At 36.9% G+C, this 26,082-nt stretch overlaps 1 pseudogene; it reads right to left on the bottom strand.

The window, feature by feature from the left end:
* Window positions 1-21,086: 21,086 nt before the first annotated feature.
* Window positions 21,087-21,203, bottom strand: LOC129875304 (5S ribosomal RNA; annotated as a pseudogene).
* Between the last annotated feature and the right edge of the window lie 4,879 nt (window positions 21,204-26,082).

The following is a 26,082-nucleotide window of genomic DNA, read 5'->3' on the forward strand; positions in this document are numbered from 1 at the left end:
ATTTCATGTAAAATCATGTGTTAAAGAATAATACATATTACAAACAAATATAAATGGATACATTACCAAGTGATTAATAGGAAATTCAAGAATTACCTCCCCCCAAGACCAAGAAGGACGTCATGAGTTTCTTGGAAAGGCTTAACTACATCAGTCGGTTCATAGCACAATCCACAGTAATTTGTGAACCCATATTTAAATTACTAAAGAAAGATGCTGCCACAAAATTGATGGAGGAATGTCAAAGAGCTTTTGATAAAATCAAAGAATATTTGTCCAACCTGCCAGTATTGGTCCCACCTGAGCCTAGAAAGCCATTGCTACTATACATATCTATGGATAATGCATTTGGATGTGTATTGGGACAACATGACGAGACAGAAAGAAGAGAGAAAGCCATTTACTACTTAAGCAAGAAGTTCACACCGTATAAGGCAAGATATACCTTGTTGGAATGAACGTGTTGCACTTTGACATGGATCGCGCAAAAATTTAGGCATTACTTGTCTGCAGACACCACGTACTTGATCTCAAGAATAGATCCACTTGAGTACATCTTTCAGAAGCCAATGCCTACAGGTAAATTGGCAAAGTGGCATATTTTGTTAAGCGAGTTCGACATTGTGTACGTGACATAGAAAGCCATCAATGGACAAGCCTTAGCTGACCATCTCACAGAAAATCACGAGCCGCTCAAAACTTACTTCCCTGATGAAGATGTGTTGTTTCTAGAGAATACATATCATAGCCATATGATGGTTGGAGGATTTTTTTGATGGTGCATCAAATTTGAAAGGAGTCAGAATAAGAACGATCTTAATTTCATAAACCGGTCAATATTATCCAATTAAGCCAAGATTAGGTTTGATTGTACAAATAATATGGCGGAGTATGAAGCTTGTATTCTCGGACTTAGAATGGCCATAGATATGAATGTCAAAGAGCTTTTAGTCATAGACGATTCTGACCTATTGGTTCATCAGGTGCAAGAAGAATGGGCTGCTAAAAATGTGAAAATCCTTCCTTATTTGCATTGCATAAAGGAGTTGAGTAGGAGATTCACAAGGATTGAATTCAAACATGTCCCTCGAACTCAAAATGAATTTGCCGATGCTTTGGCAACATTATCCTCAATGATTCAGCATCTAGACAAGAATTATATCGACCTTATTGAAGTAAAGTTATATGATTGACATGTATATTGTTTTTATGTTGATGAGGAATTAGATGGAAGACTATGGTACTATGACATCAAGAGATTGACAGAAGCACAAGAATACCCCAAAAATGCCACAAGCAAGCAAAAAAGGACTTTGAGAAGGATGGCCAATCATTTCTTTCTCAATGGAGAAATCCTATATAGGAGGACTCTAGATTTAGGATTGCTGAGATGTGTTGACACCAAGGAAGCGGCAAGGCTTTTAGAAGAAATACATGTAGGAACATGTGGACCTCATATGAATGGGTTCACTCTAGCTAAGAAGATCTTAAGAGCTGGATATTTTTGGCTAACCAAGGAGAGAGATAACATTCGATACGAATAGAAGTGTCATCAATGCCAAGTGTATGGAGATTTTATACTAGTTCCACCAAATGAGCTTAATGTTATGGGTTCCTCTTGGCCATTTGCCATTTGGGGCATGGATGTAATTGGACCCATAGAGCCTCCTACATCAAATGGACATCATTTTATCCTTAAGGCTATCGATTATTTCACAAAGTTGGTTGAAGCTTCGACATACAAGGAAGTAACTAAGAAAGTAGTGCAGACTTTGTTCGCAACAATATCGTTTGTCGGTTTGGGATTCCAGAATCAATCATAATAGATAATGCGGCCAATCTCAACAGCTATCTTATGAAGGAAATTTATGAGCGGTTTAAGATTGCTCATCGAAATTCCACAACTTATCAGCCACAGATAAATAGAGCAGTTGAAGCTGCAAATAAGAATATCAAGAAGATTTTAAGAAAGATGGTGGATAGTCACAGACAATGGCACGAGAAGTTACCATATGCTCTACTCAGTTATCGTACCACAATAAGAATTTCCGCTGGGGAAACTCCTTATATGTTGATTAATGGTTCAGAATCAGTAATACCTACTGAAGGGGAAATACCATCTTTAAGGATTACTCAATAGGTCGGTTTAGATGATGCAGAATGGATTCATAGAAAGATTGAACACTTGATGCTCATTGATGATAAAAGAATGGATATAGTTTGTCATGGTCAACTTTATCAGAATGGAATGGACAAAGAATTCAACAAGAAAATCAAACCTCGATAGTTCACACCAGGACAATTAGTATTGAAGAAGATATTTCCTCACCAAGTAGAAGCTAAAGGGAAATTTGCACCAAATTGGTAAGGTTCTTACATGGTTCATAGAGTACTATCTGGAGGAGCAGTAATCTTGGCAGAAATGGATGGCACAGTGAGCACAAAGACAATCAATTCATCATCAAGAAGTACTACATCTGAAGACATCAAGACTAGCTTTCATTTTTTTATACTCTTACATTCCATGTAACACAACTACGTGTCGACCTAAATTCCCATGGTGGAGTATGTAAGAAGACCACATCGGGTTCGATCCTCCTTTAGAAAATCCAAAAACATCATTTCCATATATTCAAAACTATGCTCGACCTGACTTCCCTTGGCGGGATACGTAGGCAATCCTTGTCAGATTCGGTCCATTCATATTTTTTCTTTCTATTGTATTTGAACTACGTCCTGGCCTGATTCCATTTGGATAAGTAGGCAGCTTGAGTCAGGCCCGACCCGCTCATTGCATTATTTTACTTTCCTATTATACTCGAACTATGTTATGACCTAATTCCATTTGGATACGTAAGTAGCCTGAGTCAAGCTCGGTCATTGCATCACATATTTTTATTCTTATATTTACCCCTTTGTAATTGAACTACGTCCTGACCTGATTCCTCTTGGATACGTAGGCAACCTGAGTCGGGCTCGGTCATTGCATTGCATAATGTTCAGTTTTTATCCTCAAACTACGTACAGACCTGATTCCTACTTGGATATGTAGGCAACCTTAAAGGTTCAATCATACCTTTAGGAAACCCTTCTTTAGTTAGGTATCATTAGAACATGAAAGATCTCGCGAACAAGTCAAGAGAAGTGTCATCAAAAGACAAGACTACGAGAAATATTATATTTGGATATGGAGAAGTTTGATTGACTTCGAAGCATGTCATAATCTTAAAATGATAAAGGATTACTTTCTCTCTCTTTCTCTCTCTCTATATATATCCTATTATATACATGATATACTCCTTTGCTAAGAACAAACTATTATTCTTTTTAAAAAAATACTTCTCTACTATTCCATCTACCAAGTCTCTAGGTTAAGATACTACGAATGGACCAAAGAAGTATTGGAGGTTCCCGGTGACGAGGCCTAAATAGACTAGTCGATACAAATCAACACCCCCTCCCAAACTAAAATTTTTCTTTGAGTGCATGAAAATAGGAGATCAAGGAAGACAACCTCAAGTCTAGGGTCATGACTGAAGACGCCATTCGACTTCTCAAAATCATAAACCAAAATATCCTTCCCTTACCTTATTTATCGAAAATACTTTATACTTAGATTTGCTTTCTAAAAGATTTACTTTTAAATCTTTAAAGGTACGCTTGGGATCCGAATCAAAATACTAAAGACAAAGGGGCCCCACAGGATAAATAGGATAGTTTACTTTTTCTCAAAAATAACTCCATCAATCGGACCTTTTCATCTAACCTCGTCAACAACTCCTCCATCGGAGAATATCGTCTAACTATGTCAAATAATCTCTATCAATTGGAGAACGTTATCTAACATCGTCCAAAATCCACCGTCTGGAGGTTGTATATAGAAAACACCATTCAAACTCCACCAACCAGAGGCTGTATATAGCAAACATCGTTCAAACTCCACCGTTTGGAGGCTGTACATAGCAAACACCGTTCAAACTCTGCCAATCTGAGGCTGTATATAGAAAACATCATTCAAACTCCACCGTCTGGAGGCTGCATATAGCAAACATCATTCAAACTCCGCCGATCGAAGGCTGTATATAGCAAACATCATTCAAACTCCACCGTCTGGAGATTGTACATAGAAAATGCTATTCAAACTCCACCGTCTGGAGGTTGTATATAGAAAACGTCATCCAAACTCCACGTCTGGAGGCTGTAAATAGCAAACTTCATCCAAACTCCATCGTCAGGAGGCGATATATAGCAAGCTTCGTCAAACTCCACTGATCAGGAGCATGCATACAACATCATCGTACATCTATAGTTAAATTCCACATTACAAGCTTTACATCACCAGATACAAGCGTTACATTACAAATTTTACACCACCAGATACAGGTGTTACATTACAAGTTTTACATCATCGGATACAGGCGTTTCATTACAAATTTTATACCACTGGATACATGCATTACATTAATAAGTTTTACACCATCAGATACAGGCGTTACATTTACAAGCTCTACACCGCCGGATACAGGCATTATATTACAGGCTTTACACAGCCAGATACAGGCGTTTCATTACAGTTGTCTCACCAGTTGGAGGTTTTACAGTATCAGTTACTTTTCTTACACGCATTCATCCCATAAAACAGAGACATCAACAATCGTTTGGACATCTACACTTTACTCTTTACATTAATATTTCAATTTATTATTTTTGAACCGCGAAAGGTAATTTTCACCCTTTTACCTATTTTGCAAGACATTGCAAATGTGGAACTCCCTCTAAGCAGCAATCTAGGGAAAGCTAGTGGAATATCAAGCATCCCTAGCTACGTCAAGGATTCTCTTTCAGAACTCAACTCGACTCAATTTTCAAAAGTTTGGATTTGAATTTTATTCACAACTCTTTCACGTCTCAGCATCACCATAACTCGATACTAGGGCAATTTGTTTTGAAAATTCATGTTCTTTTCTCTACCATAGGTCTTCAGTAGAAATTACTATAGAGCAATTCTCATTCTGAGTTATTTCTTAGAATTACATCCAATCTGATTTTCCACATCTTGGAATATGTAGATAACCTCAGTTTGAGCATAAAATATTCATTCTATTCGTGCTAACATCTTCGTATGTCATCACCTATAAGAATTGGTGTTACCATAATCCAATACTGGGGCAAATTTTGAATTTGATTAAAATTTGCTGTGATTCTACAATCTAGAACTACACACGACTTGATTCTCATATAACTAGAGATATATAGGCAACATGAAACTGAAGTCTCGGCCGCAATATTTTTTACAACTCCAACTCATATCATTGGGTCCCTCCGAGATTATTCCATCGGTTGGACAAAATCGGCTACTCTATCTAATTGTTTTGCTCGTCAATTCATCCTTCATTCCCAAGCAAAGAAGGGGCAAGCTGTTGACACCCAATTTTGACCGATCTATAACTATTTTTCGGATTGCTATCCTATTAAATAGGCATTTTCAAAAAAACTTATTTCTTTTGTTAAGTAAATGATTTTATATTTAGTTTTACCCAATAAATCGTATATTTTGACATTTATATCCTACGACCTTTTGTTGTTGTTATTTCTATTATTATTATTATTATTATTATTATTATTATTATTATTATTATTATTATTATTATTATTATTATTATTATTGTTATTATTATTATTATTATTATTATTATTTTATTGGTATTCTTAAGTAGAAAATTAAAGTAACAAGCTTTGTACATTCAAATATTTTTACGTGTCTATTTAGTATATATTAGATATGTGTGTATTTTCTTTATATAAAAAATTATTTTCTAACTAAGTTTATTTTATAATTTACTTATTCATATTAATATGTACATGTTACATATCTATTTTAATACGTCTTATATACACGTGCTTATAAAGTTATTACCTAATTGAATTTATTATATATTTTAGTTGACTATATTAATTATACATCTATTTTAGTACGTATTATATGCATACGTACGATATATATACATATGTACATATATTTACATAGTATATATATAAGTAGTTACTTTATAAAATATTAATACTTAATAAAGTTTATGATTTTATTTATTCAATATATATATTATGGTTATTAACTAGATGGAAATCTATTCAATTTTCCTACAATTTATTTAAAAGCATAGTCCTTTTTATCCAATTTATTTAGGCATTTTTCTTAAAAATTAATTATAATTCTATCCTAATTGATTTTAATGTGGTCTAATTTTAAATCTCTCTTTTAATACATCCCTTCATCTATACTAATCAATGGCTGTGATTTAATCCCTCCTTATTCCCTTATTTCTAATTACTACCCTCCCTTACCCTAATTCATTTTGATCATCTTTTCCTAAAGAGAAGAACGCTGCCACCTCCATGAACTTGCCACTCTCCTCACCCTCATCTCCCTCACGCCTCCTCTATACTCCTCTCTCCCCCACGTTTCTCCACCAACGAGCGCCACAGCAGCCAGCGCTGCTCTTCGTCTCCACACAACTGCCATGGCAAACTTCTCTGGTGAGCTTCTGTCTGGAGAAGACAGCCGCAACCGCCTGTGTCGCACCTCTAGCTGCAGCGAGCCAACAGCAACCTCCAGCGGCGGTAATGATCAGCAGCTCCTCCATCTCCGGCGAGCTATGATACAGTGGCAACTCCTCAACACCAACGCTGCTATAACCTGAAGACGACAACAACTAGTAGCTCCTTCATCTACAGTGAGCTTCTATCCAGTGGAAGCTCCTTAACACCAATGTCTCTGCAACCTGAAGATGGAAACAACTCCTCAGCTCCAAACAAGAGAAAACAACAATAATCAATCAATCAACGGAGAGCTCGAGCAACCTTCAGCGAACAAAAACCAGATGCCGACCAGCGACTTCGACCAGTGATGAAGGAGAGATGCTGTCGTTAGAACTAACAAGATGAGAGGTCGAAGAAGGATCTTCATAGATCCTTCTTGTTATGGTTTTATTTCAATCTTATTTACTATATATTGTGTTTCTTTTTGAATAGATCTAAAAGTTCACACTCCTTTTATGATTATTGTGTACATGTTGGGATGATTATATTTTGTATTCGGTGTTCTTAATAAGTTCCTTGCTTGGAAGATTTAGACTTTTTTCATATTAGACTCCATTTAAAGATTTTTGTTTTCATAACAAATGTTGGGATGATTGATTACTCTGTCCATTATTCTTATTTTCTTACTTATAAGATTCGTACTGTTTACATGTTACTCCATCACTTCAGTTCTTTATTTCCGCTTCAAATAAATTGTTAAATTTGTGGTATATCAAGTTGTTAGTTTATTTACTTTTAGATTTTTATTTATATGTGTGGGCTGCAGGTTCTATTTAGATTCATAATCCCGTTTGTTCAGAATCAATACACATGTTATCTTGATTTGTAGCATACTATAACTGAAATTTTATAATGAGAATTCTTTCGTTTAATATTCCCATACGTTTGAGCCTCCTCAACTATCAAATTTAGTCATATATATGATCTCTCTCTTTCAATTCCAAATCAGCTTGGATAAAATGTTTTTTTTTTCAATTTTCAAAATTAGCTTTAATTCTGATTGTTCTTGTGTAATATGATTGCCCCCTTTTCCCTTTCTAGAATTATTGCTTTTGTTTTGGTAAGAACTTAAGCATATCCTTTAATCTGGGTATTTGTCTGATTAACTAACTGATAATGAATATTTTGTTAGATTTGGTAAAGGTTTAATGTTTTACTGATTATGGACATAATCTATTGATGAAAATGCTGGGAAATAATTATAGTAATTAACATTTTTTTAATTTGCTAACATGTAGTAATTATTTTGGCATTTATCATAATTAATCTTGCCTCTTTATTAAATTTAAAATAAAGTTAGTACCCCACTACTTTAAAATAAAGTTAGTACCCCACTTCTTTAAAGTAAAGTTTAAAATAGTTTTGTTACTTTAATTGTTGGGATGGATGATTACATTGTCTACTACTTACGTAATAGACATTTATTTTTGCCTTGAAATTTAGTTTTCCTCATTTTCAAGTAACTTGCTGTTGCAATTTAAACAAATTCTTATTCTGAGTTTTATGGTAGTCTTTGTTTAATTTTTTATTTTTTATTTAGTCTTCGCTTAAGGAAATAATACTTTTACATTTATTGATAAGGGACTCTTTTTCCATAATTTTAGGACTTTGTTTAGTTGTGTTTCTTGACTTTTTCACCAATTTTTAAATTATTTGACCAAACCAATAAATGATTTGGTTACTAAAAATCTTGAAAGATTTGATGTTGTAATATCCCAGGTGTGAGAAAGATAGAGTGTGACATAATAATATGAATACTTAGCCTTGGTGAATCCATTGGTAGGTTAAGAGAAATTTTTATTAAGGGCAAAGTAGTCTTTTCGCTATTTTTATAGGGGGAATGAACCTAGACAGTTTTTGAGCTAGGTTCCTAATCTATTTAATTCCCGAAGCTCTTGATTTTCCTTATTCATTCACTAATCACCCATCCTAAAAATCTTTTCTCTACAAAAAAAGGGCTCTCTAGATCTCCATTGAAGACCTAGCAAGAATCTTCTTAAATTCTCCATTGATTTTCAAGTTCTTCTTCAAGTTTCCTTCATAATTTGTATTCAAGGTATGTGGAATTCATCCATGGGTACCTTTCACCTATGGAGCCCAAATAATCTCTTAAATCTTCCATGAGTTTCAATTAAAACTTTAATCTTCTTAATTTCAACTTTAATTACATGAGCTATGATGTATTTTGTGAATTCAAATCTATTTTTTGTATAAATTGATTGGTAATTGCTTGAGATTGGTAGATTATTCATATATATATATATATATATATATTCATTATATTGTTAATTAGGACTTAGGATCTCATTATAGGGGATGAAAATTCATGGAAAAACGATAAAAATCTGGAAATTTGCTGGGAAAATGCTAGGGCGGTGCACCACTATCGTGCCAGAAATGTGTCTCTGTAGTTTACATCCTGGCTCGATGCGCAACTATAGCTCCTACAGAGAGCCCAGTGTTTTACACCTTGGTGCGATGCGCCATTGTAGCGCCATAGCCCAGTTTTCTAGAAAACACATTTCCCTAGTGTCACATATGTGATAAAGTTCTTTTCTTTTATTTTGTTGATCCTTACCTCTCATCAACTACTCTTCCAAGTGCATGAATTTCATTTCATTTATGATTTAATATCTCAACCAAGCATGAATTACTCCTCCATTACATGAATTTAGTTTCAAGCGTGACTATTCAAGTATGATTTTAAGTATGTTTCAAATTATGCTTTCTTCATACAAATTATGGAAAAGGTGACTTAGTGTCACGCCCCGAGAGGGTACCCTAGGCGTGGCCGGCACTCAGAAACCATCTCTGGCTTCTGAGAGAACCACTTGGTCTCATTACTCATTTGTTCATCAGCGGAAGACTTAATAATACTAATGTGGGCTTGTCATAATCAAAGGAAAAATAGATAATTCTTAGAAGAAGTAGTTTCTAAGGAGAACTACTCCGATTACATCATCAAACTCTGTCTATGAAGCCTCTAATACTATTAGATGGTGCCAATGACATGTCCATGGCTACCTCAAAAGAAACATCACACTCAACAATAATAAAAGGATAAGGAGTTCCTTCGAATACAAGAAGGACTCACCAAATAGCTGAAAAGAAATGATCTTCAACGATGCGCCTGTTGAGGATCTCTAACACCTGTATCTGCATCATAAAACGATGCAGGTCGAATGACGTTAGTACGTGGAATGTACGAGTATGTAAAATGGCAGGAAGGTAAGGACAGATATCAATAAACTCCTCTCGAGAAAACTCAGCTCAAAACTCAACATTATCTCAACATCAATATGTAATGCAAGTTTAAAATATAAAAATAATAGTAATAAACAATGCTTACTCAGTTGGGAGTTTCTCTAACCGACAACCATCACTTATGAGCTAGCGATGATACAACGAAGCGATGTCGTTGCCACATCCATCCAATACCTTGCCAGGGTAAAGGACATCACCATCTTGGATCCATTCATCAAAGTCCTCTTTTTGGGACTTAAGAGGCATAGCCTCCATCCTACGCTGGCTACGTAGTTTTGGGGTTTGAGTAAATTAAACTCTTACCCAACTCGGTGCTCAATACTACTCCCAAAATATGTGCTCATATTAAACTCATCATCTAGTCTCATTGGACTTTAATTTAAATCATCAGACTCATCTCATTTCATGTTCATCAATCATTATACTTCCAAAAACATCATTTTCATCTCATCAAAACATCTTGCTCAAAATATCATTTTCTCAAATTCATTCAAATTCAACTCTTTTGCTCTTTCAAAACTCAATAAAATACATATATAGTATTAATTCATATAACTCTCTTTTTATCAATAAAAATAATAAAAAGCCAACATCTTTACTCAAAACATGTGTAAAAATATTCATGAACATCAAATCAATTAGGATTCATGGGAAAGTAGCCATGAACAATAATTCCAATAATATGAGAGATAACAATAATAATAATATTAATGCATAAATATATCTAACTCAATAGAAGAAGAATTAATTCATTTAGAATTCAAGATTTGGATAAAACTCAACTATAACTCAATTATAATGAATTTAAATATTGGGCGCATGGACGAACTCAATCCGATGCTATGAAAGCCTTACATACCTTAAATCTGAAGGTTTACTCCGAATTGGAATACTCTTGGATCCCTAGCCTTTTCTTCTCGCCGGAGCGTTTTGTGTACTACTCGGAGTATAAGAATAACCGGAGTAGTATTTTTATACTACTAAAACTAAAACTATATTTGAGAAGAAGTATATAGAGAGAAGAAATGCTTAAGAAAGCTTGATGAATAAAATGAGGAAATAAGGTGGGTATTTATAGGTGGGAAAGAGGGACCTAACAATAAATAAAATAATTATAAAGAAAAATCTGAAAATTTAATGGAATATATTGATGTCATGGATGATGTTAAATGGAGGACAATTTATGTCATGCATGATGTCAACTGCATCTAGATGTTTCCATGGTAGGTAAGATGAGTTCTTTTTAACAAAATACTCGTTTTCGAAGCTGCGTTTGAATAAGATAAATTCCTTATTAGGATTTAGTGTCTTCATAAGAATTGTAGATATGGAAGTCTAGTTTCATATCGTTCAAGAATCAACCAATTTGGAGCAACCTACAGTGAGATATGAATTTTCTTCTATCAACACTCAATTCCGTCACAGCACTATATCTTGCAAAGATTAATTTATTTGACCTACTTATACTCCGAATTTGAAGTTATGTTCTTCATGAAAGTTGTAGGTAAGGATGTTGTGATTATCCAGAAATTTGAATCACTTAATTTGGACCAACCTATGAAGAGTTATGCCCAAAATACAGAGGCTGTATTATTTTCATCAAGAATTGAAATACCGACATACAATATTTTAGGGGTTGTTACAATTAGGGCCCTATGTGGTGACTTAAGGCCTAATGATATGAATTATGTATGTATAATTTGTAATGTGGAAGGACAATACTCACATTGCACTTATATTATGAAATGAGCTACTCTATCAGTTTCAAACCTATGATCATATCTATGATATGTTAACTATGATTCCTATGATATGTATTTATTCTATGGGATTTGACTTAACACTGAGTGGACTTGAGGTTGGGGCCCTACCAAAAGCCCTAGTAGCAACCTCATGTCTCTTAAACTACATGCCATCGTAGGTTACCTTTATGGACTAACTATTGGATCCACATATAATGTATGTACATGACCCGCCTAGCGGGGTAGAGTCTACCTTGGCAAGTAGATTCTCCTTTTCTTTGTTGTATGGAGAGATAACGAGATTCTATGTTATAGCTCGTATGGTCTTAATGTCGGTTATGGTTCCTATCCCACATATGTTTATGACTATTAAACTACTTTATGATCTTCATCTATGTCTTTTAAATACTTGATCATCGTGGTATTCCTCATGACTTTACTTAACCTTTTTATCATGTATAATCTTGGTCACTGCATCTTATGATTCATGTTGCATGTCATGTCCTCATACTTAGTATATTCCAATGTACTAATGCATACTTTTTTCCTACATTATCTCGTAATGTAGGGGTTGAGGTTGAAGATCACATTCATCTACATGGCTAGTTAAGCTTTCCTATCCGGCGATGTATGTGGTGAGCCCTCATTTATCGGGGACTAGTCATTGAGTTAGTTATTATTTTTAAAGACTTTTTCTATATTTTATATTGAGGGTGAGCTAGGGACATGTCTTAGACCCCCGCCAATTTTCATGAGTAGAGGCATCTAGTTGGATAAATATTTTGAGTCTATGTTGTCATGTGACATTCTTCATTTACTATTCATGGTTTAGACTCTCTTATGATGTTTTCGATTTTACTTTACCTTATGTATGCTTATTATATGTACAAGAGGCTTGGTTGGAGCTCCCGGGATTTCGATCGCCGTATTACGACTATGCCCTAGGTCGGGTCGTGATAGTTGAAATATTGCTTGATTCTGTTGTTGAAATTTGGGGATCCCTTGGTGAATTTTGGCTCATCTTATTGAATATTTTGGGGAAAAGTCTGACGAAAAATAGTGAATTTCTTATTTCATGATTGTTTTGATTATTATAAATAAGACTACATTTTCTTTTTAAGAGGAGGACAAGAACAAAAACAAAAAGTAGAGAAAGAAAGAGAAGAACACATAATTCTTTCATTTTCTATTTCAACACCTCATATTCAGTACGACACAAGGATATCTTAAAACAAATTATTCATCACTCTTAAGTTCTATTTTTTTAGTTTTTCTACTTCGTTACTTGTTTGAATCTGGGATATTACTACTACTTTCGTTTTGCATATTGATGTAAAATCTTACGTCAAAACTCAATCGACAAGGAAACTTTCAACGTAACTTTGTGCTAAAGGATTTTTGTGACCTTAAAATATCTCCAAATCTATTCCCATACTAAAGAATTGAACTTAACACCCCTGAGAAAAAAATGAACCCCTAGACGGAAAATCTTTATGGTCTGTGAAAAGCTCCACGGGTCGTAAGGGGGTCCATGAAGATTGCCTTGGTCAAGCTTGGACAGGGACTCTTTACTGAAGGGGATCGTGGGCTGTGATGGACTCGATAGACCATAGTGGCCCTCATGAAGATGGCCCACATAATGGTTTTGAGATTTGACTTCCACGTACTACTTGATGGTCCGTGACCATACTATGGGATGTGAACCCGATCGTGGTCCTCTCACTTTCATTCTCAAGCACTACGAAGAATCCCTTCCATGGGCCATGGTGCTGAATATGGCCAGTGATGGGCTTCGTGAACCTCAAGAGGTTAAAGTTTTCTTAGATTTCATCCTTACATTCTTTTTTCCGACATTCCAACTTTTGGGGTCTTACAATATCCCCCCTTGGGAACATTCATGCTCGAATGTGAATTAAGCTAGCACGACTAAAGTGGAATAAACCCATAAAGAGGGAGGAGAGCGACATGTGGCAGCAAGAGGAGGTTCCACGTGGAAGCATAGGGAAGTGACACATGGAAGAAGGTGACACACCTTTTTGGGGTCAAGTAGGTGACCCACCTACTTAGGGGGTGGTCCCCACCAAGGACACGTGGCAGCCTAGGAGGCATGGCATGGATATGTGGCCCAATAGGGGCTAGACACGTGTCACTCTATGGGGATGACACATGTAACCTCCTATGGAGGTATATATATGTATGTTTGGATGAGTATTAATTCATTTTTCATCTAAGAACTTAAACAAAGAAAGAAAAGAAAACCTAAGGACTAAGAGAGAGTACCTACGACAACAAAGGAAAAAAAGGGTAAGTCTTCAATTTTCCTCTGTGAATTAATTATCTAAGTTGTTCCTCGATAAAGTGAAGGTGTATATAGGTACCTTATTATTACTAAGGAGTCATTTATTCATCCCTACACTTATAAATGTGAGAGAAAAATGTTAGGAGCAAGAAGAAGAGGGCTACGTGTTTGGTCCCAAAAAGGTAAGCCTCCGACTTTCATTCCATGAATTAATTATTTAAGGTATCCCATGGTTACATAAAAATGTTTAATAGAATAAAATCACAATTTGGGGCAGAGAAGAAGTGGCACAAATAGTCCACTTCATTTCAGCACTTCAAGAGATTTCCGATGCGAGTTTTGGCCAATTTCAGGTAAGGTAAGGCCTTTCCTTTCAATTTGGAGTTTTTGGTATTTTTATGGAGTGTATTACACTTCTTGTAAGTGGCTCGAGATATGAAAATTTCATAAAAATACGTAATGCTAGAAATAATCTAAATTAAAGTCGTTATAGTTAAATTGAAATCGAGTAGGGTGTTGTGCTGTGGTGCTGCGGCTGTAGGTGGGTGCTGGTGTGTTGAAGGGATAATAATTATTCTTAAAGAGGTGTGGGAACTTCTGGTTTTATACACACGACCCTCCGCTTCGTACGGTTAAAGGTTTTACAAAATAGAGACTAGAAACCCTATTTTGGGTATCGTAATTTTAAGCAAGTTGTTTGGAGCTTGTGTTGTGTAATGTTTCCATGTTTTATGTGTATATGATCTACAGGTTGTTGTTTTTGGTTGGCTATAGTGATTATGGATGTAATTGGGAATTTGGATAGGGCATTTATAGAGGAGGTGCTGCCCAATTTTCGGTAACGCCTTAACTAACTAAAGAACTAGTCGAGAAGACGAGCGAGAAAATGAGTTCAATGAATACTTGGGTGTAACTTAAGATGCTGAAAAGTCAAGGGTTTTTGATATTCGTATTGCTTCCGTGTTGAATAGGTTCAAAGGACGACGAGGCAAACGTGATAAAGAGTAACCCGAAAGAGGTATGTGAAGTTTTCTCTTGGCATGTTTTTGGCATAAGTATGTAGAGCAATTCTTCTTTTCTTTTGGCATATCTTAGCCTTAAGTGGATTGTATGTCAAATGTGGGGATAATTCCATTCCCAGGACTCCAAGTACACCTCATAATCCCCATCCACTGCTTGATGTTGGAAACCCTACAAGAGTCGAGTACTGCCTTTCAAGGCTTCCACGTGGTAAGAAGTAGTGTATGTAAGCCTATCCTTCCTTTCTCCTGAGAGGTAGTTGGCATGAAAATGAGGTTATGATTCCATAGTTGTTCACCGAGCCCCATAATGGTCCTAGTACAAAATGTGTACGTAATAACCCCATGAAGGAAAGTATAGACTGTGTAAAGCTTATCCTCTTCCTTGTTTTGGCATATCTTAGACATAAGTAGAATATGATACAATCTTTGAGGTAATTCCACTCTTAAGCATCTCCTATTTACTTCTGGATATCGAACTCGTGTAATAGTTGAACTATTTTCCTTGGGCATCACTATTTATCATATCAAGATGGAATTCTGGTTACTTCTATATGTTAAAGAGGTAATAAATGTATAGGCTCCAAGCCTTAAAGACTATATGATAACAAGTATTTCAGATTCCTTAAGCGGTTAGCATTACTTTAGTACGTGTCTAGGGTCCCCGAGATGCTAATTGATATATCCCCTAATGGAATTTAGAGGGCACTCGAGATGACTACACTACTACTCGGGTCCTTAGATGAAAGCTTAATCTTCTTATACGGTCAAGTCTCTAATAATGTTTTAAATTGCATATGGTTACTCACTACTCTACTTGTGCATAGTATAACCCTTCTATCACCGAGTCCCAGGCCGGGTACATAGACGTGCGCAGTTCACTACATTATCCACCGAGTCCCTCACTAAAAGGCCAGGTATGCTATACGAGCACATGATAATGCAATGACATAAAAAACTCACCGAGTTCCTCACTAGAGGCCCGGGTACGTATGTATATATATGATGATGTGATGTAATAAGGAGGTGATGGCGCCGGGCCTATGATGGTCCAACATATATGATTCCCCGGATCCCTGAAAGGGCCGACTATATTGTGTAATTTGAGCATGCATACTTTTATGATTCACCGAGTACAAGTACAAGTTTCTGATTTGATATTTTACCCCCCTGCTTCTCTATTACAGATATGCTTCCAGTTGTACTATGTTACGTTTTACATACTCAGTACATATGTCGTATTGACCCCCTTTCTTCGGGGGAGGGGGGGGCTGCGTTTCATGCCCGCAGGTACAGATACAGGTTTTGGGAGTCCATCAGCTTAAAATTCTGCTTAGCTCAGCTGGAATAGGCTCCTTTATATCAGAGCCTAGTTTTAGTACTGACCACAGATGTATATGACTACTTTTGTTTATTTAGGGGTACGGTGGGGGCCTTGTCCCGTCATATATTATTGTTAACATTTTTAGAGGTCTGTAGACATGTATAAGTGGGTTGTGTATGTCAGTTTGGTTCAGCTGGGTCTACTTGATATATGATACATGTTATTATGTTGTGGCAGCCTTGTCGGCTTGCGTGCCCTTTCATGATGTGATACAAATGAAAGAGGCTACAGGTTTATGAAAATGTTATCACCTAATAGAGTTCTAATGCATGGTATTATGTTGTCTATAGTTTGACTTGACCACAACTAATAGATATGTATACGGAGGTCCAGGTCGGATCCCAGTCGCGGCCTATGGGGTTGGGTCGTGACACCTAGTCTCTATATTTCCTCAAGGATTCATCATTTACATATATCGTACCCGACCCACCATGGGCTCGATATTATAACCTTATTATTGCATTACCTTACCATCATAGCACCACAATTATGTCAAAGACATATCAAAAAGAAAGAAGGATAGCTCTACGTACTTATGCCAAAACATGCCAAGAGAAAGGACAAAACTTCACATACTTACTACTCTCCATCATATAGAAGCCTTGAGAGGCAATAACTCAACTAGTATAGGAATTCTACCATCGAGAAGTGAATAATACTTATGATTCATACTTGGGGTTATATGAATGGAATTACCCCTATATTTCGTATATCAATTACATAAGGCTAAGACATGCCAAAAGAAAGAAAGGGTAAGCTTCACATACCTCTTAGGGACTACTCTTAACCATGTTTGCCTCGTCATCATTTGATATTATTTAACATTAAAGTAATACTAAGGTTAATTACCTTTCACTCTCCAATTTCCAACTCTACACCCAAGTACTCATAGGAGTTATTTCCTTATCCATTACCCTCGACTAGTTTGTTACTAGTTCCAAATCTATCGAAAATCAGGCAGCATCTCCCCTATAATTTCAACATCCCCGATATTTCAACTCGACCACAATGTCAACAACCATACCAACAACAAAAACCAGAAGCATATTTACAAGTAAATCGCTTCAACCTTACATAATACAAGCTCCAAACTACGATAAAAAAATAGAGTTTTTAATCTTTGTTTCGCAAAATCTTTAACCATACCAAATGGAGGGTCGTGTGGCTGAAACCAGAAGCACCCACACCCTTTTTAAAATACTTTAAATCTCTGCAACACGCAACCAACCCAGCTGCACCCGCAGCACCACAATGACAACCTACTACTCGACTTCGATTTAACTCTAGCGACATCAATTTAGTTTGTTTCTAACATCAAGCATCCTTATGCAATTCTTCCACTTCTAGCCTCATTTAAGACATGTAATATACACCATAACAACATCATAAACTTCAATTTTAAAGGGAAAGCCTTAGGTTGGTTGACGGTCAGAGGCAAATTGAAAGCTTAGCTTATCCGAAACTCGCCAAAACTTGCCTCGGAAGTTCCTTTAGCGCGCCTAAAACTTCATGGCTGTTTGATAACATTTTGGGCTTCTCCAAACCATAAATTTTCATTACTAACACCTTCATAACATCGTGATGCATCCTAGGTAATTAATCGCGGAACGAAATCGGAGACTTACCTTTTTTTCTCCTCCAAAACCAAACCTCTCTCTTCTCTCTAGCTCAAGTTTCTCTTCTCTTTTCTTCTAGAATTTTCATGAATTTTTTTGGATAAAAAGAAACTTAAAGGATAAGGATGACTTAAAAGTATTCAAACACATCTATATATAGTCCACCTTAAGGTGTGACATGTGTCAACCCCTAAGTGGTGACACGTGTCAAGCCCTTATAGGGCCAACGCATCACCCCCTCCATTTAGGGGCTGCCACATGGCATGTGGGGCACACCCCTTATATAATAATGTCGAGGTACTATGGCCTGATCTATATATCATATAATAATGCTGAGGTATGACGGCCTGATCCGTATATAATATATCATGCCGTGGAACATACGGCCTGATCCTTATATAGAAAAATATGCCGAGGTACATTCGACCTGATTCATATATATCATAATGCATATACATGCATGTAAAACTCTGTAACATATCAAACAACCCTCAAATATCACCATAAAGCATGTTCAAGAGCTCCTAGGTATAGGAGCTTACACATCCCATCACTATCCAGCCTATAGAAGGCTCAAGGGTTGTAGTTCAACTACTTCAATGCCCTTATCATTCAAAAGTGAGTACAAGTCATGAGTTACATCCGGAATCTATAAATAGAACTATCTGTAACTCATATCACATATCATTTCACTTACATTAAGCCATTTTAAGAGAAGGGATGGATAGGCTTCACGTATAGAAATTTTCATCACGTAAGAGGCTTACAAGACAATAACTCAACTATCGCAAGAGTTCTAACATCAAAAAGTGAATAAGATGTACGAATCATGCTTGGGGTTCTTAGAATGGATTTGTCCCCCACATTTCATACACCAACCACTTATAGCTAAAACATGCAAAGAGAGAAGAAGAGTTAAGCTTTACATACCCTCTTCTTTTCATCATCTAGGAGACAGTGAGAGATACTAACTAAATTAGCATAGGAGCTCTCACTTCAAGAAGTAGGTAGGAGTCGTGAATCATATTCGGAGCTTCATGATTAGATTTGTCCCCATGTTTCACATACACATCATACTTAAGACTAAGACACGCCAAGAGAAAGGAAGGATAGCTTTACATATTCATCACTTCCTAACGTATGAAAGGCTTGAGAAGCCCTAATTCAATTACTGTAAGAGTGCTTTCATTAAGAAGTAAATGAGGATCATAAGTTACGCTTGGCATTTATGAGTAGATTTACCCGCAAACTCATATCATTCATTACTTAACGTGAAGACATGCCAAAAGAAAGGAGAGATAGGCTTTACATACCTCTTATCGATTGCTTTTAACCCAGCTTGTCTCGTTGTCCTCTGGACCAATTTAATACAAAGGTAATACCAATATTAATAACCTTTAACTTTGCAGCTTCTAAATCCACAACCAAGCACCTACAGGAATCAATTCCTTATTCGCTTTTCTTGACTAGTCTATAAGTTAGTTAAGAAGTTAACGGAAATTGGGCAGCACTTCCCCCATAACTTGCCCTATCCAAACTTCCAATTACATCCTCAATTACTCCAGACAACCAACAAAAACAATCAGCAGATTATATACAAGTGAACCACTTCAACATTACACAACACAAACTCAAAACAACTCGCTTAAAACTATGACACCAAAATAGGGTTTTTAATCTCTATTTCGTAAAACTTTTAACCACACGAAATGGGGTGTCACGTGGCTGAACCCACCAGCATATACAGTCATTTTTAGTCGTGTTCGATACCTGCAACATAGATAAATCACCTCCAAACACAACACCATGCTAACGACAACACTAGTTAAACTTTAAGCCGACTAGAATACACCTAAACAGTCCCTACACGACTTGCAGCCTCCTTCAATGGTGACGTACATATTTTCACGTATACAACTCATATTTACACATCCATAACATGCTTAAACACTTACCCAAACGTGGGACAAGAGAATCAAACCTTACCTTGTTGAAAATTGACTTCGGAAGCTCCTTAACGTGCTGAAAATTGGTGGGGCTGCTTGCTGCACTTCCTGCTGCCCCAAATAGTGATTTTATGCTATTAAACACCTTCATGTAACCGTACGATACCTTAAATAATTAATTCACGGAGCAAAAGTCAAGGGATCACCTTGTTCTAGCCAAACCATAGCTTTGTTTCTTCTCACTCTTAATTTTTCTCTCAAATTCTAAGTTAAGAATGCTGAAAATGAAGGTTTAGTCATAAGATGACTAATATATAACCTTCCTTAAAGGGTGACACATTGCATCCCCTAGGGGTGACACGTGGCAGTCCCTAGGGTGCCACCTCAATCATGCGCCCACTTCTTTGCTGCCACATGGCAGTGTGGGACCCACCTTAAGTAGGTGTGTCACCTACTTGGTCCAAGTAGGTGCATCACCTGCTTGCTTCGGAGTAGGTGCTACTCCTCCTTCCATCTCTTCCATGGGTTCGTAATCTCATCTTACTTTAGGAGCCTATGTAATCCTTGCTACAGAAGCTCAACATGTACTCCAGTAGCCTAAGTATGTAAGACTTCCAAGTTGGTAGCTTATGCAAGTTAGTCGAGTCCCACGACTTATTATTTTGGCCCCCAACTCATTCCGAATTCTTATAACTCTATTTCCAACCTTCCCTACTATGGGGCATCATATGCTCCCTTTCTTAGAGTTATTTGATAGCGTGAAAGATAGTATAGATCACATGGCACTTTCAAGAGACTTCAAACAATGTCCCAAGGTGCGAAAGTACAGGGTATAACATTATCCGGTTCATATGACAACTTATAAGAAGCTTACGATCCTTTCAAGAAACTTAAGAAGCTTAAATAAAAACTTAAGAAGCTTAAGAGGTTCAATAAACTTAAGAAACTTAAGAAGCTTGAGAACCTTCAAAGAAACTCAAAAACCTCTCAAGATACAAAAGTCTTTACGGTACAAAAGTACGTGGTGTAACATCCTTGCCCCCTTTAGAACATTCGTCCTCGAATATGAACCAAACCTTTCTCCATATCTTATACAAACTATATGGAGAGTTTCTCTGTCCCATTGCCATAACATATACTTTCATCGAGCAATCAATATCAGAGTTCCAAAGGTTAGGATTACTTGTAGATGTAGGGAATAGGCACAGATACTTGTGTTTTATTTCCTCTTTCACTTCCCAGGGGGTCACCCATCCTAGTACTACTCTCGCCCAAGAATGCTTAACTTCAGAGTTCTGATGAGATCCGGTGCGTTAGTGCTAGTATGATCACATCCATCCCTTATGGGATCTCGTTTGAAGTTTAAGCGTTCCTATTTACATATAATAGCATCAGTTGATTTTCTCTTACGCTTGTATTTCTATTATTCTCTTCCCCCCTTTTAGGGTGTACCCATGTCATCCTCTTGTTCATTTTCAACTATTCATACGCATATGATTCTGTTCCAGCATATTTGACATACTACACCTTCAGTTCGTAGCTATCTATTCCTTTTTTCGTCCGATACTCATACTTAATTGATCATGCCTATCTTGAGTGCTCCCTGTAGTAGTCCTTCTATTCTTGAGTCTTAAACAACTTATCTTGTCTTCTAATAATACTTGAGGGTTCTATACTTTCCAACAAGAATGAAACTCCATCATCGGGCATCTTGCCCCTCAACGTGACCTTTTCCTAAGGCGAAATACAGTTGAAGATACCTTAGTATAAACTTTGTTGCTCAGATAGGCTTTTGTTTATCCAAAATAAAATTTCCCAAAGTAAAAAGGGTGCCCCTCATCGACGACCTGTAGGGTACCTTTTACGGCTTTAGTTCAACATAATAGGGGTACTCGGTATCAACTTCCAAGACATATTAAGAATCTATGTTTCATTCCCTCCCCCCCCCTTTTTTTGTTTTGGGAAAATTTTGGCAGAGTTTCCTCTATACTCCTTACTATCTCCAAAACCTGCACGCAGGAAATACCAACAATGCCTCACAGTGCCAACATATATATATATATTCATATCCTATCACAGCCACACAGGGATTTCAATATCATCTCATATCGCAGCCATACATGGCTTCCAATATCAACAATAGTATGAAAATGATGGACTTACCTCATGTGTCGAACTCAACCTGCATCTGTTACACTTTTCGGTCTACCTTCCTTTCAGTTTTTGGCTTTATGTTTCAATCATGTGTCAATACCTTACCCAACAGATACCTTTTGTTCCCTTACTTACCTGCGTGCTTTGTAATTTCCAATGTCATCAATTACTTCCTCCGGTTGATGTCGTCGTTCTGCTAAAGTCTAAGGTTAGTATAAGGAGTTTTCCTATGACTCGGATCTATAGCATGATCTAAGACAAGAAAGAAAGGTAATATCCTAAATGTCTTGTAGCCTCCTATTTATAGATGTGGTGCACCACACAACAATAAACCAGACTCTACTAAACACAGTCTGTAGAAATTCCGAGGACCAAACTACTCTGATACCACTTTTTTCACGACCCAACTCCATAGGCCGTGATGGGTGTCCGAATTGGACACTCGTATATACCCTTGCTAACCATAAGTAAATATGTCTCCTATTTGAGTCATAGTGTGCTAACAGGCAAGATAATATATAAGCCAACGAGGCTATCATATCATATTGGTACAACTATACATACATACATATACACAACCCACATACATGTCCACAGAACTCTAAGAGTAAGAACAGTAACATAAGGTGGGATAGAGCCCACGCCGTACTCGTGAACAAATAAATATATACATCGAGGGTTAATACCAAAACTAGGGTCTGGCACTATTGAGCACTTCTGAACTGCTGAGTAGAACTCCTATGCTGACAGATCCCCAAAGTGTGCATCTGTACCTACGGGCATGAATGCAGCCCCCGCCCAAGAAAAGGAGGGTCAGTACGATATATGTACTGAGTATGTAAAACATAGACATCATAAGGAAATTATAGTTGGTGTAGTGATGCAGGGGCAAGTGTGATATCTAATCATTTACTGTACCTGTAGCTTATAACATAAGGTCGTATATACTATCATCACGTACTGTACCCATCCCGTTCGGGGACTTGGTGCAACGACTACATCACTATGTTATCATAAGCATCTGCATACTATTAGTGGTATCTCATATAATAATGCCGAGGAACATATGGCCCAATCCATATACCATATAGTAATACCAAGGAATATTCGGCCCGATCTGTATATTATATAGTAATGTCGAGGAACATTCGGTCTGATCCACATATCATATAGTAATACCGAAGAACATTCGGCCCGATCCATATATTATATAGTAATATTGAGGAATGTTTGGCCTGATCAGTATATTATATAGTAATACCGAGGAATGTTTATCTCGATCCGTATATTATATAGTAATGCCAAGGAAGGTTCGGCCCGATGTATATATTATATATCGTACCCGTCCCTTTATAGGACTTGGTGTCATCATATCATCATATACTGTACCCGGCCCTTTATGGGACTCGGTGTCATAATCATCATATACTATACCCGGTCCTTTATGGGACTCGGTGAAAGATGTGTTATAGTATACACGAGTAAAGTAGTGAGTAACCATATACAATCTAAATCATCATCAGAGACTCGACAATGTAAGATGATTAAGCTACGTTTGAGGACCAGAATAGTAGTGTAGCCATCTCGAGTGCCTTCTAAATGCCATTAAGGCCAATACCACTTAGGATCTCGGGGACCCTAGACATGTACTAAAGTAATACTAACAGTTCATAGAATTAGGGATACCCGTCGTCACATCGTCCTTAGGACTAGGAGCTTCTACACCTAGTACTTCTCAACATATAGAGTTCAAGGAAAGTAGTTCAACTTACTACAAGGGTTTGACATTCAGAAGTGAATAAGAGATATGAATTACATTCAGGACTTAAGAGTGGAGTAACCCAGAGTTCGTATCATATGTTACTTACAATTAGGACATGCCAAAGGAAGAGAAAGAATAAGCTTTACCTAGTATCTACTTTTCCTCAAGGAGTCATCATTTACATATATAGTACCCGGCCCGCCATGGGCTCGGTATCATAACCTTATTATTGCATTACCTTACCATCATAGCACCACACTTATGTCAAAGACATATCAAGAGGAAAGAAGGGTAGCTCTACGTATTTATGCCTAAACATGCCAAGAGAAAGTAGATAACTTCACATACTTACTACTCTCCATCATATAGAAGCCTTGAGAGGCAATAACTCAACTAGTATAGTAATTTTACCATTGAAAAGTGAATAATACTTATGATTCATACTTGGGGTTATATGAATGGAATTACCCCCACATTTCGTATATCAATCACTTAAGGCTAAGACATGCCAAAAGAAAGAAAGGGTAAGCTTCACATACCTCTTAGGGACTACTCTTAACCACGTTCGCCTCATCGTCTTTTGAACCTATTTAACATTAAAGTAATACTAAGTTTAATTACCTTTCACTTTCCAATTTCCAACTCTACACCCAAGTACTCATAGGAGTTATTTCATTATCCATTACCCTCGACTAGTTTGTTACTAGTTCTGAATCTACTGAAAATCGGGCAGCATCTCCCCTATAACTTCAACATCCCCAAGATTTCAACTCAGCCATAATGTCAACAACCATACCAGCAAAAACAAGAAGAAGAATATTTACAAGTAAATCATTTCAACCTTACATAATACAAGCTCCAAACTACGATACAAAAATAGAGTTTTTAATCTTTGTTTCGCAAAATCTTTAACCATACCAAATGGAAGGTCATGTGGATGCAACAATAAGAAACCACACCCTTTATAAAATAATTTAAATCCCTGCAACACGCAACCCAACAAACTTTACCCGCAACACCACAATGAGAACCCACTACTCGACTTCGATTTAACCCTAGCGACATCAATTTAGTTTGTTCCTAACATCAAGCATTCTTATGAAATTGTTTCACTTCCAGCCTCATTTAAGACATGTAATATACACCATAACAACATCATAAACTTCAATTTTAAAGGAAAAGCCTTACATTGTCTGAAATCGCCAAAACTTGCCTCAGAAGTTCCTTTAGCGCGCCTAAAACTTCATGGCTGTTTGGTAACGTTTTGGGATGATCCAAACCATAAATGTTCCTTAATAACACCTTCATAACATCGTGGTGCACCCTAGGTAATTAATTCGTGAAACAAAATTGGAGACTTATTTTTTTTTTCTCCTCTAAAACCGAAGATCTCTCTTATCTCTAGCTCAAGTTTCTCTTCTCTTTTCTTCTAGTGTTTTCTTGAATTTTTTTGGATTAAAAAAAACTTAAAGGATAAGGATGACTTAAAAGTCTTCAAACACATCTATATATAGGCCACCTTAAGGTGTAACACGTGTCAACCCCTAAGTGGTGACATGTGTCAAGCCCTTATAGGGCCAACGCATCACCCCCTCCACTTAGGGGCTGCCATGTGGCATGTGGGCCCCACCCACTTTCTGCAGCTGCTGCCACATGGAACTCCCCTATGCTGCCACATGGCTCTCTCTCATGGGTTTCCATGTGGCGCTTTCTTTTCCTCCTCGTGGGTTCGTAATCTCTTCTTACTTTACGAACCTTTGTAATTCTTACTGTGTAACCTTGGTATGTACTCAAGTAGCTTAAGTATGTAAGATTTTCAAATTGGTAGCTTACGTAAGTAAGTCGATTCCTACTACTCATTACTTGGCCTCCAATTGCTTCCGGATTCTCCTAACCACATTTCCAATCTTCCCTTCTATGGGGTTCCACATTCTCCCTTCCTTAGAGTTGTTTGATAGCATCATATATTATACGGATCACATGACAACTTATAAGAAGCTTACGATCCTTTCAAGAAACTTAAGAAGCTTAAATAAAAACTTAAGAAGCTTAAGAGGTTCAAGAAAATTAAGAAACTAGAGAACCTTCCAAGAAACTCAAAAACCTCTCAAGATACAAAAGTCTTTCACGGTACAAAAGTATGGGGTGTAACAACAAAACACCCACTCTCTCCCTAATCTACCCTAACGCATCCATCAAGAGCTATGTGCTCCACTAAATATCGTTTCTCTTAGACCATCAACATTTGGAACATATAACCGACCTTAGTAATGAAGCACTCCATCTCCCCCTTATG

Source organism: Solanum dulcamara, chromosome 11, assembly GCF_947179165.1.
Source record: "Solanum dulcamara chromosome 11, daSolDulc1.2, whole genome shotgun sequence".
NCBI lineage: Eukaryota > Viridiplantae > Streptophyta > Magnoliopsida > Solanales > Solanaceae > Solanum > Solanum dulcamara.